General features: G+C 34.8%; 1 pseudogene across 1 annotated transcript in view; it reads left to right on the top strand.

Moving 5' to 3' along the window:
- LOC143232354 (uncharacterized) overlaps positions 1-18437 on the top strand; it is an 88411-nt pseudogene that overhangs the window by 28285 nt on the left and 41689 nt on the right. The gene's annotated exons all lie outside the window — the stretch shown is intronic.

Below are 18437 nucleotides of genomic sequence, written 5' to 3' on the forward strand. Positions count from 1 at the left end.
CGTAAGTTTATCAGTTGGGAGAGCTGTGTGTTTCGAGATGGGGAAAATAGTTGTTAAGTTGTAAATATAGTATAGCCATGTATCTGGTTTTAAAATCAGTATAATTATACCTGCTCTTATCCAATGCCGTGAATAACTTAGTGCTGTGTTAGTAACAAGGTAATAACTATATTTAATAAAATCATATGTGATTTAGACAGTAAAAGCATCCATTACACATTTAAAGATTATGCTTATATAATGTAAGAAGATCTTAGACGGTGTAAAACGACAAGGACTTGTAATTTTATCATTCATCAATCCTTTCGTGACCTTGTGTTGCTATGTATTCTACATTTCGAATGAAAATGCAATTTCGTAGTTTTATTTGTTAAACAGCCTGGCATGGCCAGGAGGTTAAGGCGCTCGACTCGTAGTTGAGGGTCGCGGGTTCGAATCCTCGTCTTACCAAACATGCTCGCTCTTTTAGCTGTGGGAACGTTACAATGTTACGGTCAATCCCACTATTCTTTGATAAAAGAGTAGCCCGAGAGTTGGCGGTGGATGATGATGACTAGCTGCCTTTCCTCTAGTTTTACACCACTAAATAAGGAAAGGCTAACGCAGATAGCCCTCATATAGCTCTGCGCGAAATTCAAAACAAACACTAACAGATTATTTATTAAAATGATGGAATGATTTGTGTTGTGATAATTCAGCGTATGTAGATATCATACATGTACGTCAAAAGCTAGTGGGATATGTGTATCTTATACTGAAAATAGTTCTTTGTCAATCTTAAAAAAATCATATGATTGTAACTCAATAAAACATTCTTTTATCGATCCTGGGTATGAACTTTTGTGTAACCACTGTATTTTGTATAAAAGCAGTACAATTTCCTCCATTTTTCTTATTAACTACGTTAAATTTATTCTAATTTTGTAGATTCATGCGACTTTTATATCGCTAGATTTTATCAAGGTAAGTAGATAGTTATCATATCATGTTCCAAACTTTTATTACATCATCTACTAACTTTGTAACGTTTCTTCACTTTATACTTGTTTCAAGTTCCAAGAGGCCCGGCATGGCCGGGTGGTTAGGACGCTCGACTCGTAATTTGAGGATCACGGGTTCGAATCCCTGTAACACCAAATATTCTCGCTCTTTTAGCTATGAGGCGTTATAATGTGACGGCCAATACCACTATTCGTTGGTAAAATGAGTAGTCCAAGGGTTGGCGGTGGATGATGATGACTAGCTGCCTTCCCTCTAGTCTTACACTGCTAAATTAAGGACGGCTAGCGCAGATAGCCCTCGTGTAGCTTTGCCTGAAATTCCAAAACAAACATTCAACTTCCAAAGGCTGCTCGAACTTGCCATCGTATCTTACTATTTGTTGGCTATAAAATCTAAAGTGGAAATGCATGCTTTGGTAAATAAATATCTTTAAGTCATGAATTCACAAATTATTCAATATGAAATGGTATATTTCATAATATTTTAATGTTTTACGTTTTTTGTATAAATTCTATTAAGCTATAAGTGTCGTATAATGCAAATAAAAATGTCATGTCATGTTGTATACTTTATCTCGTGGGCCCCCTCTCCCGAAAATTCTCTATTCCATGTAGAGATACTCTTTTTATAATGTTTGTCGATGTTTACTGATTTGTGAGACCCGCGACTTTGACAATGAGCAAATATTTCAAAAATGAACTTTTAAAGGCACGTGCCAAACGTGTGTACCAAAGTTTGGATTTAAAAAAAGTAGCCGGGAACAACAATCGTGTTGGCTCGTGATCAGCTTAGCCTGGCAAGAGATGGTAAAGGTGCGCATGGTCTCGAAATAGTATGGAGTTTTGTGACTCCTCCATCTGCACGAACCACGTGGGAAAACGTAATCTCTATAAGCAGACTGTGACGAAAGCAAACTTTCTAGTGAACTCGTCTAGGATTTTCAACGTGGAATTAGAACATATTAATCATAAGTTAACAAACTATTTCAGGAGTTGGCACCAAATACCGAGGAGATCAAAGTTAGGTTTGTCTCCGTATTCAAATTGGAATGTGGATACATATTAATTACATGCTTTGTTTCTTATTTTATGTATTTCATTAAAGGTATTTCATATAGCTAATTTAAACAATTAAACTTAAGAAAATGGATTTTTACACAGCGTTGAATTCAGGGGGTGTACAGAGAGAATTTCCCTGTACGAAAACCTACCCTCTGAAGTACATTATGCTTTCCATTTTGTTGAATTTGTATTATAATTTATCTCACCACCCCCTCCAAGCTTCACATTTTCCTCGCCCCGCTGTTTTAATATTTTTTATATATTTTAAGTCTTTGTGGAAAAGTTTAAACTTTCAAAATTTCAATGTTTATTTTCCGTATGTCCAGTTCCAGCATGTCATGAAACTCTTCAAAAAAACTCGAATCTTTTGTCCATAATTCTTTTTTACTCAATATAGCATTTAAACAATCATTGCCCAAGATAATAGCTGGCTAGCTAGTGTTGTCGACTGCAAGCGATCTGTGACAGATACGTTGTTGTTAGAAGGAAATGTAATATTTTTCCTCTTTAGTTTTAAGAAGGTAAAACTTTACTACCATACGTACAGATAATAGATAGAATGATGTTTAGTAGTCTATTTTAAGCTTAAATGTCCCATCGAAACTTTGACTGAATTAAAAATGAATGAAGATCTCGAGAATTGCATCATTAAAGTAAAGGTTTACTTGATTATGATCATCAGTTATGTTATTTTGTACACTTAGTTCTGTGTATAATGTTATCATTAAATCTATTGGTTTAAGATATTTTAACATTCAAAACGTAGAAGTTCATGCTAAGACTTTGTCCAATTGATCTTCAACATGTGTTTTACAAGTGCAGCGAAATTATCTACCGACATATGATTTATAACAAACAAGTATGTAATGGATAGTGTTTTATTTACTTAATGGTTATCCCAGTTTAAAAGTCGATTCTTTTCGGCAAGTACTCTAGCAACCGCCCGTGGTGGGCAGAGCACAGATAGCCCATTGTGTATCTTTGTGTTTAACTTCAAAACCATACCATACGCTAACGTCTAAATACGTAAACAATAAATTATCACTTAGCGTTGGATTTGAAATTAAAATATTAGGTTAGTGGTGTTTGAATATATATGAATACTCGAAAATTCAGCTTAATTGCAAAATGTTTTTGCTATTTTCTGAAACTTAGAAACGGGCATCAATCTTAATTGCCTTCAAGATTAATAAATAGTAACAAAAATGTAAATACTAACAATATTTGCATTTATCTTTCATGATATAATGATTTACTATTACCAATGGATAAAAACGTTAGCCGAAGAAAACCAATTATTTTAGTCAATTGTTGCATGTTGTACAGCGCCACCTTAACTGAAGTTCATGTATTAATTAAGCGAAATTAGTAATTCAATTTTCAGTGTTTCACCAAATTAGCTGTTTGGAATTATTATTTCATTCTTGTAATAGAAAGTGAGTATTTACAACGTGGTAAAATTATGATATGTGTCGTTGTAGTCAGATCTGATTCTATCACGTGTACTCTGTAAAAATCCTTCAAAAGTGCTTTTATCTCAATCAACAACGTTTTACATCCCTGTAATTCGTGAAAAAAAAATTCACTGGCTAAGTCTTATAAAATGTTCTTTTAAATTTATTTTCGGTATAAAAAACGGTATCACCTCTTTAAAGGGAATAATCTAATGTTTTAAATGAAAGGTCAGAAATATAGTTTAATTTGAATTTTTATGTTGCACTAGTTTATTTATGTACAATGACGACATGACATTGCACCGTGCATTGTACGTGTTCCGAGTTCACACAATTCATTTATCCAATAGTAAAACGTTTACAGCACGTGCAGGAATTATTGATCACTTGTATTCTCACTCGTTCGTAAAATCGAGCATCAGAAGCATGGAAGAACAAGTGACGTAATATCTGTTGTGTTGTATTTACAAACTAATGTATCACTCTGCTGAAAAATGCGAAACGTCATGTTGTTGTAAGTAAGTTTGCAGGACTGCGTTAATCCAATAAGACTGACGATCAAAACGATCTGTTTTACAAAAAGACCAAGAACGACCGTTGATTTGTTGATCAACGAAGCGGTGATGAAACTGAAAGAAGCGTTTTCATTTCCTCACTTGCCACAACATCATCAACGCCGTTTACTATGTGCAAAAACTATTATCAGCATCAGCGTTTACTGTGAACGTTTGTAAGCATGAACTATTTAGAAAATCGAAGAGACCGGCGACTTTCAGGAGGTGCCTAACAAACACTCATAGCGAGTTTCTGCTGTCGGGCGTGCGTGGAGGACAGAAATAACCTATGCTGGTTTGCTTTCTACGTTCCCTAGTCTGGACTACGCTTTTTGTTGAAGACTCGTAACTCCTTAATCCAAGTTGGCATATTGGAGTTATTTGCGTGTGTATTATTATTAAACGTTCTTTTTTAAAAATACGCAGCAAAGTGACAGGAACTGGTAAGAATTTCGAAGGTTATATAACCGCATTGTGTCCCCATGGAGTGATGTGCTAACTTTCTCTTGCTCTCTTAATCGTTTTTATTTTTCTAAATATCTTGCTATTTAGTAGTACGCTAAGGAGTGAAATATCTTGCTATTTAGTAGTACGCTAAGGAGTGAAATATCTTGCTATTTAGTAGTACACTAAAGAGTGAAATATCTTGTTATTTAGTAGTACACTAAAGAGTGAAATATCTTATTATTTAGTAGTATGCTGAGGAGTGAAATATTTAGTAGTAGGCTAAGGAGTGAAATAGCTTGCTGTTTATTAGTACGCTAAAGAGTGAAATATCTTGCTGTTTAGTGGTACGCTAAAAAGTGAAAAATTATTTAGTAGTTCGCTAAGGAGTGAAATATTTAGTAGTACGCTAAGAAGTGAAATGTTTTATTATTTAGTAGTACGTTGAGGAGTGAAATGTCTTATTATTTAGTAGTACGTTGAGGAGTGAAATGTCTTATTATTTAGTAGTACGTTGAGGAGTGAAATGTCTTATTATTTAGTAGTACGCTAAGGAGTGAAATGTCTTATTATCTAGTGGTACGCTAAGGAGTGAAATGTCTTATTATCTAGTGGTACGCTAAGGAGTGAAATGCCTTATTATTTAGTAGTACGCTAAGAAGTGAAATGCCTTATTATTTAGCAGTACACTAAGGAGTGAAATGTCTTATTGTTTAGTTGTACGCTAAGGAGGGAAATATCTTATTTAGCAGTACGCTAAAGAGTGAAATATCTTATTTAGCAGTACGCTAAGGAGTGAAATTTTTGTATTTTATTCATTGTAATAACAAGTGGAAAATATTATTGAATAATGTCAGTTTGAAGAAATATGTGGAAAAATGACATATCATAATGGTGCTATTTCTTACAAAATGTATATATATTAATTTTACGGTATAATTCTACACACTTTTTATTTAAGCGGTGACAGTGTTAATGGATAACGTTTACTCTTTTCAATTTTGATGGATTTGTGTAAATGGATTTTAGCTAACCAACCTGGATGCACCGTTAAAGAAATACATGTGTGTATATTATATATGTTTATGTATGTGTATTGATGTGATTGCGTAAATCATTTAAGAAACGTGTGGAATCGAACGCCCCAAAATATACTCTTCAAAACAAGAAACGCAAAAGGGATATTTTTTTTTATTTTAAAGAGAAATATATGTAATAACGTTACAAGCTCAGAGTATGTGATGTTACACGTGTTAAGGCACTGATTGTCAGACCAAAATGACAATAAAAGTTGTGCACTTTGAAAACGGAGGAAAACATCGGATTTTTCGCCAAAACGCATGCGTGCCCAATAAATTTGTTTGAGAGATCTGCATGTTCTACAAGTGCAACATGTGCAAAATCCCTATAAAAATGACGGGTTCTCGGTTTCCATAGCTCAGTGTTAAGCCACCAACACGCAATACAGTTACGCTAAGACTTACTGAAGCACAACACAACAACGCCATTGATCGCTTGGAAGCAGGCGAATCTCGATCAGATGTTGCCAGAGCTGTGAATGTCCACCCAAGCACCATCACAAGGCTATGGAATCGTCACCAACAACATGGATCAGCTCGTGACCGTCCACGATCTGGCAGACCTCGTGTGACCACGCCCGCACAAGATCGCAACATCCGGTTACGTCACCTTCGGGATAGGACCACCACTGCGACGTCTACTGCCTCAACCATAGCAGGGCTGCGTACGATTTCCGATCAGACCGTACGCAACCGTCTACGAGATGCAGGAATCCGACCTCGATGTCCAGTCAGAGGCGTCATCCTCACTCAGCAACATCGTCAAGCACGGCTGCAGTGGACTCGGGCACATCGGGTATGGCCTCATTGACGATGGAGGCATGCTTGGTTCAGCAATGAAACTCGTTTTATGCTTCGTAGGCAGGATGGAAGGACCCGTGTTTACCGTCGCCGAGGTGAACGTTTTGCAGCAAGCTGTGTGCAGGAAGTTGATAGATTTGGTGGTGGCAGCGTCATGATGTGGGCTGCTATCGCCTACAATGCCAGAACAGACCTTTTGCACATTCGGGAGAATCTTACGGCTCAACGATACGTCGACGAGATTCTTAGGCCCTATATGCAACCCATCATGGTGAACGTCAACGACGTTTTTTAACATGACAACGCCCGTCCTCACACAGCCCGACTCACCACTGTCTTCTTGAGACCCCACAACATCAACGTTCTTCTCTGGCCCTCCAGATCACCAGATTTAAACCCCATCGAACATCTTTGGGACGAGCTGGACCGACGTCTGCGACAACCTCAACCGCAGACTCTACCTCAGCTTGCAGCAGCTTTGCAGGCTGAGTGGACAGCCATTCCACAGGATGTGATTCGTCATCTCATCGTTTTCATGGGCAGGAGATGCCAAGCAGTTATTGATGCACAGGGGGGAGCATACTTGTTATTGACGTTGAGTGATGTTAAACTTCAACTAGTGAGCGTGGACTTCGCCTTTGCAGACTTTGGATGTTCAGCAGTGAATGTGCAAAGTTTTACACATGTCATACAGAGCTACCCGGAATAAACTTGTTAACAATTTGTCTCAAATTTTGCCTTTTGCGTTTCTTTTTTTGAAGAGTATAGTTTCATCAAAGTGTGTTATAATGCATACATATCCAGCCCTATATTTAAATATTAAATATTTTCCATGTGTAATTTAATAGTAAATCATTCAAAATGAAACACAGCTAATCGTTATTACATAAAAGCTGTTTTAAATATTATTAGAATTAATTAGTTTCTGCTGTCGCTTCGTAACAATGAAATGAAATTAATAGTGTTTAAATTGTAAACACTTTGTCGGTTGGAAGAGGTTAACATTTCTGGTAAGTTAAGAATGGGATTGGAATTTAGAAAACATTACTACAGTAGTGCATGATATTTAACTAATAAAGTGTAAAACGTATCAATATATCTTCGTTTTAAACTCGATTGTTATTGATTAACACATTTTTAGATTTGAATGAGCTTCAACGTTCTTTGTCAGTATTATTGTATTCTCCTGTCATGCAAGTGAAGGTCAGGCAGAATTGCAACTTGTCTCGTAAGATCTTTTGGCAGTTTGAATGGCGGGAATTTAAAATACGCAATTATGATAAGAAAAGATTACGGCTCTAGTGTTTTTTCTTGTTCTCCTACGCAAGACCAGAGTAGTTGATAGTCTTTCTTTTGTCCGTTTGAAACGTGTTTTTTTATCTAATAATTATTGTACCTTTGTTTGTGAATGAATGAATGTTTAATTATCTCTTGACAACGTGGGTGGCATATTAGGTAATTATTTTACTTATCTATACACACTGTGTTTTAGTCAAATGACGATTTCTGGAGTGCTAATATTACGAACATACCGACATGAAATCCTGTTCGAATAGACTGAACTTGGGGCCTGTAATTTAAAGGTTAAGGAACTTTTATTCCACTTTTTATTTATAGAGTAACAAATACTACTATTAAATTGTTACATATTATTCAACAGATGGCAGCACTTTCAACTGTGACAGTAGAATTGCATCTAATGAAATGTTCTCATGAAAGATATTTTGGGTTGAATAAAACATAATCCATGATTTAATAAGCATTTGTAAACTTGATCGAGATAATCGACTTGTGGGAATTTGAAAACTTTTTAATGTGATAACTTTGAATTTTATTTCGAGATAAATTATAATGTTTGAAATAATATTTTTCTTTTTACAAGTTTCTTTTCCAAGATACAAACACGTTGCATCAAAGTACAAGACCAATAATAAATTGTTGCAAAAATAGACTAGCAATTTTAATTAATGAAATTTAAATTATTCAAAGTTTTCTTTTTGAAGTATATGGTATAATAACATACATGAACAAGAAACATACATTAAACTGCATTTAAGTATAATTTTATATTAAAAGCTCATGCATGTCAATTTATTTTTAAACCTGTTTATAAGAGTGAGTGAAAATTAGACATGAATAGTCTTTCAATATTTACAGTTTGACTAATAATATGAAGTGTGTTTGAGGATGTTTTACGCATATTGGGAAAACGTGTGGAATTTTATGTTATTTTTTTATCAACTAAAACGTGTATCTTTTCGTATATTGATACTTTGATATAAACATAACTAATCCTCTAGTAGTAACCTTTAGTAAAATACTGAAACAAACTAAGAAAATGTGGAGTATATATTGTAAAAGACATACCCAGAAAGTGCAGTGTTTGTTTGTTGCTAAACAGAAACCTAGACAATAGGCTATCTGCCCTCAGGGCAGAAGAGGTGTATGTATGTGATAACAGAGAACTCCTTTTGGGCGTAGGTGCGAGTCTCTAGAGTCAAAAATTAAATAGTCAGTTTGTTTACGCGTTGTCAATAACAAAAGTAAGACTTTATATGATTATTGTAAATAATAACATATTTCATTCTTGCCAATGTGTCGAAAGTTCGGTAAAAACGCAGTTTCCATACGATATACATCAATCAGTCTACGATTATACTGAAGTAATAATATCATTGCCAGTAAACTATTAAATTATAGTTAATTAACTGTACCGAAGTGAACTCGTATGATTATATTCGACGAATTAATTATTTTAAAAATACGGTTTAAAATGATACTCTAATTTCTATCTTGACAAATACGAGTACGAATTTTATGCTTTCGTAGTGTAGTATAATAAGCCCCATCTTGTGATACTTTTATTATAATTTGCTGTCAAACATGACAACATACTTTGAACTATACGTAGCTCTTGACACGTACCTCAGTGAGGCCTACACATCTTGTTCAGTTTTTTTCGTAATCAGATTATGTAATTAATATAATGATGAAACATACCTCTTGTATCTCTTTCAGCTGACAGGATTGTGTAGTATATGTTTTGTGTAAACTGTTATATTCAGCTAGTTAAGCAGACGAGATTGTATGGCCTACGTTCTGTTTACATTATTGTCATGTCAAGCTCTTGAAGCTAAGTGGCAGTTGTAGCCTACTTTCTGTATGCATTGTTGTTATATCTAGTTCTTGAAGCTTACATAATGATGTGACCTGTATTCTGTACATATTGTAATATCCAGCTCTTGAAGCTCACAAAATGGTGTGTCCTACCTTCTGTATATATAGTTGTAATATCTAGTTCTTGAAGCTGATATAATGATATAGTCTACGTTTTGCATATATTGTTGTTATTTTCAGCTGTCGAAGCTGACATAGTGATGTGGTCTACGTTCTATATATATTGTTGTTATATCTAGCTGTCGAAGCTGACATGATAGTGTCGCCTATCTTCTGTATACATTGTAATATCTAGTTCTTGAAGCTGACATGATGATGTGGTCTACGTTCTCTCTATATATTGTTGTTATATCTATCTGTTGAAGCGACATGCTTGTGTGGCTTATTTTCTGTATACATTGTTGTAATATCTAGTTCTTGAAGTTGACATGATGATGTAGTCTACGTTTTACATATATTGTTGTTATTTCCAGCTGTCGAAGCTGACATGGTGATGTGGTCTACGTTCTATATATATTGTTGTTATATCTAGCTGTCGAAGCTGACATGATAGTGTCGCCTATCTTCTGTATACATTGTAATATCTAGTTCTTGAAGCTGACATGATGATGTGGTCTACGTTCTCTCTATATATTGTTGTTATATCTAGCTGTTGAAGCGACATGCTTGTGTGATTTATTTTCTGTATACATTGTTGTAATATCTAGTTCTTGAAGTTGACATGATGATGTAGTCTACGTTTTACATATATTGTTGTTATTTCCAGCTGTCGAAGCTGACATAGTGATGTGGTCTACGTTCTATATATATTGTTGTTATATCTAGCTGTCGAAGCTGACATGATAGTGTCGCCTATCTTCTGTATACATTGTAATATCTAGTTCTTGAAGCTGACATGATGATGTGGTCTACGTTCTCTCTATATATTGTTGTTATATCTATCTGTTGAAGCGACATGCTTGTGTGGCTTATTTTCTGTATACATTGTTGTAATATCTAGTTCTTGAAGTTGACATGATGATGTAGTCTACGTTCTATATATATTGTTGTTATATCTAGCTGTTGAAGCGACATGATGGTGTGGCCTATCTTCTCTACATATTGTTGTAATATCTAGTTCTTGAAGCTGATTTGATGGTGTGGCCTATCTTCTGTATACATTGTTGCAGTATTTAGTTCTTGAAGCTGACGTAATGGTGTGGCCTAACTTCTGTATACAGTGTTGTAATATCTAGTTCTTGAAGTTGACATGATGGTGTGGCCTAACTTCTGTATACAGTGTTGTAATATCTAGTTCTTGAAGTTGACATGATGGTGTGGCCTATCTTCTATATACATTGTTGTAATATCTAGTTCTTGAAGCTGACATGGTGATGTGTTCTACGTTTTTTCTATATATTGTTGTTATATCTAGCTGTTGAAGCGACATGCTCGTGTGGCCTATTTTCTGTATACATGGTTATAATATCTAGTTCTTGAAGTTGACATGATGGTGTGGCCTATCGTCTGTATACATTGTTGTAATATCTAGTTCTTGAAGCTGACATGGTGATGTGGTCCACGTTCTGTATACATTGTTTCAATATCTAGTTCTTGAAGCTTACATGATGGTATGGCATGTCTTCTGTATACATTGTTGTAATATCTAGTTCTTGAAGCTGACATGGTGATGTGGTCACGTTCTGTATACATTGTTTCAATATCTAGTTCTTGAAGATTACATGATGGTATGGCATGTCTTCTGTATACATTGTTGTAATATCTAGTTCTTGAAGCTGACATGGCGGTGTGGACTACGTTCTGTATCTGTTGTTGTCATATATAGCTGTAGAAGCTAACATGATGATGTAGCCTATCTTCTGTAGATACTTTTATGATACCTATTTCTTTAAAGCTGAAGATTTGCTGAAGTGTGCATCTTGAAGATTCCATCCCCCCCACACCTAGCTGTTGAATCTGATAGGAAGACGAAGTTAACTATTATTTTTGCGTAATATACATAAGGACTTTCTTTTTGCCACACTACTTCAAAAGTCATAATTCTGCAGCTAATGAATCTGTACATTCTGAAATTAGTGACTGTTAGTGTAATAGACAGTTTTTTTGGTTTTCTTCAATTTTTCAACGTGTTGCTTTTTATATGTCTAAAAATCTCATTCGGTGAATTTTCCCTTTGCCTCTTCTGAAGCTATTGGATTGTGTTTTCTTGTACCTGTCCAAGTTCTAATTCACAGTACCTGGTGAATTGTTTTGTAATAGTTTTTATTAAACTACAGATATAAAAATTTGACTCCGGCGCTGTTAGAGGGTGTTAATTCTATTTTTACGTCTTCACGCTAACACCACACAATATTAGCTATACTGATAGTAGTTCAGGGCAAAATTCATCTTGTTATATCCACTTGTATCTGCATGAAAAAATTCAAAATTTGAAAATATAATATTTTTCTCAGTAATGATTGGTACAGAAATTAAAGACTGTCATGTGTGGAAATGTCCGTATTTAGATTTGACATGTTGAACAAACTTTGAAAAGCCTCCTTCCCATAATACCATGTTGATTTTCTCTTAACATTTTAAATTAATTAAATATACAGAATTTCAACATCCAATATATGGGTCGATGAGACCGACCTTTGAGTTAGAAGAGTAAAATATACTCCGATAAAGGGCTTGATATATCACTACCCCCAAAAACAACAACAACCTGTAATACCAAAAAAACTCAATTCTCAGTTATGGTCGACCAAGAAAATGTCGAATTTAATAGGTTGGTTTATTGTGTTCCTCTTTCCCAAAATTAATTGAAGTCGTCACTTAACCACCTTACAGTGGCTTTTAATATACGTTCCTCTCTCACTTTTACTGACAGAAGTCGTGAAAACCGTGAAGAAAACGGCTTTATAGAACTGAGGAATCGGATCTTGTATTGCGCAACTTATTCAACCAATACCATGTTTTGTATAGTATTTTAACTATTTTTACTCCCTCGTGCAAATTCAGCCACACCGTAGGTAATTTCGATTCCACATAGTTCAAATTTTTATTCAGAATTTCAAAAAGGAGAGTACTAGAAAGCTTTGTTTGGGAATTAACCCACGAAATGTTTCCCTGACTCGCAGACTTGATGTTAAATTTATGTATAAAGCGAAAAAATACATAACTTCCTTTTTTATGCTTTTAGAACATTTTAAATTGTAATGTTTTTACTTCAAAGTTATAAGAAATCAAAGTTACAGGAGCAATGGAATGTTCTAGTGAATGTTTTACATAATATATTCTTAAATCTGATCATGTAAATAAAGGTGGAACTCGGGAAATGCTTTACAACTGAATAAATATAACTTACGAACTTCAGCAGTTGCTTGTTTGTGTATTTTTGAATTTCGTGCAAAGCTGCACGAGGGCTATCTGAGCTAGCCGTCCCTAATGTATCAGTGTAAGGCTAGAGGGAAAGCAGTTAGTCATCACCATTAACCGCCAACCTTTGAGCTACTCTTTTTACCAGTAAATAGTGGGATTGATTTAAACATAACGCCCCATGACTGAAAAGGTGAGCATTTTTGATGTGACGTGGATTCGAACTTGCGACCCTCTCAGATTGTAAATTGAACGCTCTAACCAACTAGGCTTGCCGGGCTCTCCCTTTTGTAAATTTTTTCATGATACCAAATTTGAACACGAAACGTTGTGTTTTGCAGAAAGCTTGTTTATAATATTCAAGATATGTTGATAAACTATACGTTTCCATAACCAGCTCTAAACTTTTCTAGTAGCAAAACTGTTGTTTTGCTGTGTTTCAAGATGATATTATGTATAATTTCTTGACACTCCTCAAGCTAAAGAAGTGTGATGAATTTAAACTGTTTGGAAAACTGTAGGTTTTATGAGTTTCGAACGTTTCAAAAATCAATAGTTCACATGCTTTACGACATTTTCTGTATTTATTAGAAATGGGAGAGTGTTCAACGTGTAGCAGCGACACTCATGTAAATGTTGTATAATGAAGCATTTAACTTTTTTTTTCGAGTCACAGTTTAACTGAGGTAACGGAGAGGCTAGTTAATTAATTTTTCGATATAATACAAAATTGTATTATGCTCCATCTTTATAGAGAATTGGATACATCATATCAAAACGTTTTTGAAAATGCAAGTCACGTGACAACCACAGTCGTTATAAATTTGCTTTTGAATTGCATTTATCACAATAACATTTTGGTATTGTTTGGCTTTATGCAGGTAGTGTGCTGCCACCAAAAATTGAATGATTTTACGAATGGTATGTAACAGTCCTTTCTGAAGTAAAATATTCATAAACTGAGGTCGTCTAAATGTGTTCAGGTTGGAGACTTATAATTTCCAAGACTGAAACATTTTTTGTACTTAATGGCTCTGGAAAACAAAGGAATATAAATGAACGTAGAGAAACAAGATCATCTAGAAAGAGACCCGCAAAACCTCGTACCCAAGTTGTAGTAAGCAAAATGCATCGTTTTATAATAGGTGGTAATATACAAACATAGAGGTCAACATAAAAAAAGATCTGGGCCTGAAAAAACGACTCAATTCGTGTATGCTTAAATTGTTTCTATGACATATTTTTTAACCTTTTCACACTTTAAGTAGCTGGAGAAGAAAACTTGCATTTATGTTTTTGTATAAGAAGGAGTGATGGTCAATTGTCAGACGAAGTGTCTCTGAATTTCTGTATCATCAGACTGTTGAAAGGGGCGGAGGTGAATTGTCGTTCTCTTTCATTAAATGGATTATGGAAAGCCTACAGAAAGGGTGGGTATGCTTTTGACCTGACAGCTTTATGATGTATCCTTTTGCGGTGGAAACTACGAAGTATGGCTATTGTTAGAAAGCATGTTGTGAACTAGAGCTTAACTGGAAGCGTACACATGGACTTATAACGTCGCGGTAAGACTCCAAAATCGTTTAAACATAAACATACTTAGTCCCTTGTAATCTTCTAATTAATAATCTTAAACATTACATGTACGTTTATTCCAGATGTTGATAGAGATTGCACCAGGTGGATTGTTACCCATTGCAAACGCACTGCCTATTTTTAGGATGTATATGAGAGCTAATGTAAATCAAACTACTTATCATTCGTTGTGATGAGGCGAGTGGGCCACATGGAAGTCTTTCTGATGTGAAGCTTGTGGCATATCATCTATAAATGAGTTATGTTATTAATCACAAAGCTCATTAAGTGCTGCACGTGTAACCATTTCTTTCAGAGCAAGACTACTCGTGACTGCATATATATTATGCGCAAGCTGACTCGGGTCACGTGCCTCGCAACCATCGAACGTACGATATACCTAAGCGCGGCAATGTTTATGTGTGTGTGTCGCCAAGGCCCTAGAGGGAAAAAAAGATACAAGTCGCGCTCTTAACACTCCTACGAAAAGTGGGGCCTAATAAGCCCCAGAGCAACTTGAAAGGTTATTAATATTAGGCTAATAATTTTGTATTTAAATGAAATTACCATTTAAATCCATTAATGAATGGATTAACGAGATTCCCACTGTCCCTATCTACTATCTAGCGAAACCACAGCCAGGGGAACGGGCTTGGAGAAATCAGGACTAGAAACGTCTTTTCGTAGGAGTGTTAAAGGTTGAAAGTAATTCTGTATTTCTTTTCTATATGGATGTTTTTTATTCAGTTTCGAATTTCAGTAGTGATTGTATCCATGGGGATTTTTCCCGGTTTTCGCTTCTAATATAATTCAGTAGATCACTGTCATCGAAGTATAGCTAACAGCGTTTGGATAGGAAGTTGGGAAGAGAATAAGAGAGCTGGGAATTTAGCAAAGAGACGCACATATAGGCTCGAGCCTGACCATTCGGACGTCGTGAGATTAAATTTGTTACTCCGATACCGAGCTCGTGAATAGAACACTGCAGCACGAGGACAAAACACAGAGAAAAGGCAATCCGTGTTTTTCGGTAATCTTTTCCTTTCTATAATTTATTTATTAGATAGATACAGAATTAGAGCGAATTTAAAAGAAAAAGAGTTGTTAATGTAATGGATGCACTAATGTCTGGGTTAAGGAAAACTTTCCACAGTGTGACTACATAAACCATTTTGGAGTTTTCAGATTCACAATATACGAACATTTCCAGGATCGTTTCTGTGATTAGTACATCTGCTTGAAGAGCTAGGTAGAGAGGAAAAGAGAATAAGAAATAGGTACAGAGAAAGAAAACGAGTAAGAAGAGATCGTAAAGATATATCTAAGAATAAATTGAATATAAGAAGTGTATAGAGAAGAACATAGAAAAGACAGTGAGCGATCTATATGAATTGAGACACAGAGAACAAGGAAATTTGGGTGCTTTAGACTTAGTTTAACTTGTTTAAAACCTGTTTACTTTTTTCGTTAATATGAATATCATCTTTGTCGTATGTTTCTCATAAATGAAACACCTGCGTATTAATGGATGCACACATGCGTTTATGAGTATACTTATCTTGTGTTCATTATATGCAGTTATGCGAAAAAGTTAGGACATCCTATGAAAGCCTGTGTATTTGTGTAACATTTTTGGATATATAGATATTATATATCAATTTTAACAATACTGAGAGATTATAGGAATATAACTAAACAATTAAAACTGAAGAAAAGACTTTTCAAGATCTTTTGTAAATGTAATTTAAGGTGTCCTAACTTTTACACATGACTGTATATCTAACAGTAGGAGAACTGAGTGCAAATTATGTAAATTTTGGTATGTTTTCCTTTTTATTTCTCTGCTTAAAAAGATTTGTATGATTTTTAGGCTAAAATAGAGTTAATAGAAATTTAATAAATTACCGATTTGTCTAGATATAATTATTTAATTTTAATTTGCTTTCCAATTTCTGTTTTATACTATTTTATGAACAGTTTCTGGGACTGTATATATTCTAACAGGGCTATTTTGACGTTAAAATATATCTCGCTGCTTCGTCGAGAAACTGGATGTGGCCAAATGATTTGTGTGCCTGGTTGGGATCGGAAGAACTAACGTTCGAACGTAGGATATTTTGCTAAACACGATTTGAAACGCATTCAATTGTGGAATTATAACTAAAAATTAAGAGTAGTCGCGAAACGGCAGATGCTGCTTCCTGGCACCTCTGGTGAGCAGTTCTATATTAGAAATGACTATCTGAATCTTATGTATGGGGAGAGGTGTGTTATATGACCGCTAAGCCCGTGTATACCGTTCATATGATGGCATATTGGCAGTTTATGATGAAATAATTATGTTCCATATTCTTGGATATTACATTTACTGTTCATTTACGTCGTGTATGTACATGTCCGTTAATTATTAGTATAAGGTAAAGAGAGCTGTCGTTGTCAGTTCATATTTCCTGTTTGCTAACATGTTCACGTTGCACATAGAAAAGTTAACTGCGAAAGACAGATAGGTAAGTAGTTTATTTAATTACTGAACGAATAAAAACAGCTGCATGAAAACGGAAGAGAAAGATAGACAGATATGTAAAGTATTAGCCTGAAGAAGCATTAAAACGCTTTTTCGAAACTAAAGTTTCTGTGCACTTAAAATGCAAAAACATGTGTGAACAAGTTAATTTTATGAGCGTTTTATAAGCACGCGTGTATGTGCTGACATAGTATTTTGTTCGTGTAGTATTCCTGGAGTGACACTTGAATATAACATTACTTTATTGTTAGAAGTGTGAAGTTAAAACTCGGATCAACACTTTCTTATTTCGCTTTAAAAAGCGTTAGTAGTTTTTACCAGATCAGGCTTATAACTAGTTAAGAATAAATACGTAATTTAATTATACTTGCTTAGTAATCAGTATAAAGTCTGTCTTATAATATTATGGTATCAACTATATCTGTTGTATTTTTATAATGCTGTAAAAGAAGCGAATTTCAGTAGCAAATGGGCCAAACCTGGTTTTGTGGTTTATGTGACTAAACTTTAAATCAGAGTTCGAGATTCGGATCTTGTTGCCGCAAAAATGTGCTCCGCGTTATGGGGCCATGGATTGGTCAGATCACACTATTTGGCAAGAGAAAAGTCCCAAAAAACTCGGCGGTGGGTGGTGTTGACTAGTTGCTTTACAATTAATCTCATTTCAAAATATGAGACGATTAAGCACAGATAGCTGTTGTGTAGCTTTACACGAAAGCAAAACAAACAAAACTGTATTGTATAGTTGTCGTCCGGGTTAACAAATTTTCTTATCCAGATTGGTAACAATACATTAAAAACCAAAACTGCATAAGTGTCGAACATCATGAAAGTGTAAATCATGTGTAATCATGAGGTTTACAAATTATTCTCCTTATTCTAGAGAGGTTAACAGAAATTGCGTTGATCAGTGTACTACTGATATTTATCCAATGGTTTATGTTCAGTATCAAGTATAGTGGAACCGATAAAATACAAAGATGCCACCTCGAGAACACGAAAAGTAGGCTTATTTGTATAACGAAGCAAGTAAATGGTGAAGACAGTTGTAAAGGCGCAATTGTTAATCATTTTACATGTCCCATGTTATTTATTACGAAATATAACAAAATCTTTGCTTATTAAAGAAACAGACATATTTTCAAAAGATATGGGTGTACATATAAGGGTGGCGAAATTGAAATGTTTCTTAAGAAAAACTAGTTCAAGAATGAAGAAACAGCGTTATCGGAATGGTTAGACCTTATTCTAATGTACCTTATAATTGGTCAGTGCTGTTTATTTAATTATATATCAATAAACGCATATACGTATTTATTTATAGCTTTAAAAGTAATATATTTGAGGCCTTCTATATGTAGTTTACAATTTGTTTTCTGTTTTTATGAAAGAAGAGTGAAAAGTGG

The sequence above is a fragment of the Tachypleus tridentatus genome, chromosome 11 (assembly GCF_004210375.1).
Source record: "Tachypleus tridentatus isolate NWPU-2018 chromosome 11, ASM421037v1, whole genome shotgun sequence".
Lineage (NCBI taxonomy): Eukaryota > Metazoa > Arthropoda > Merostomata > Xiphosura > Limulidae > Tachypleus > Tachypleus tridentatus.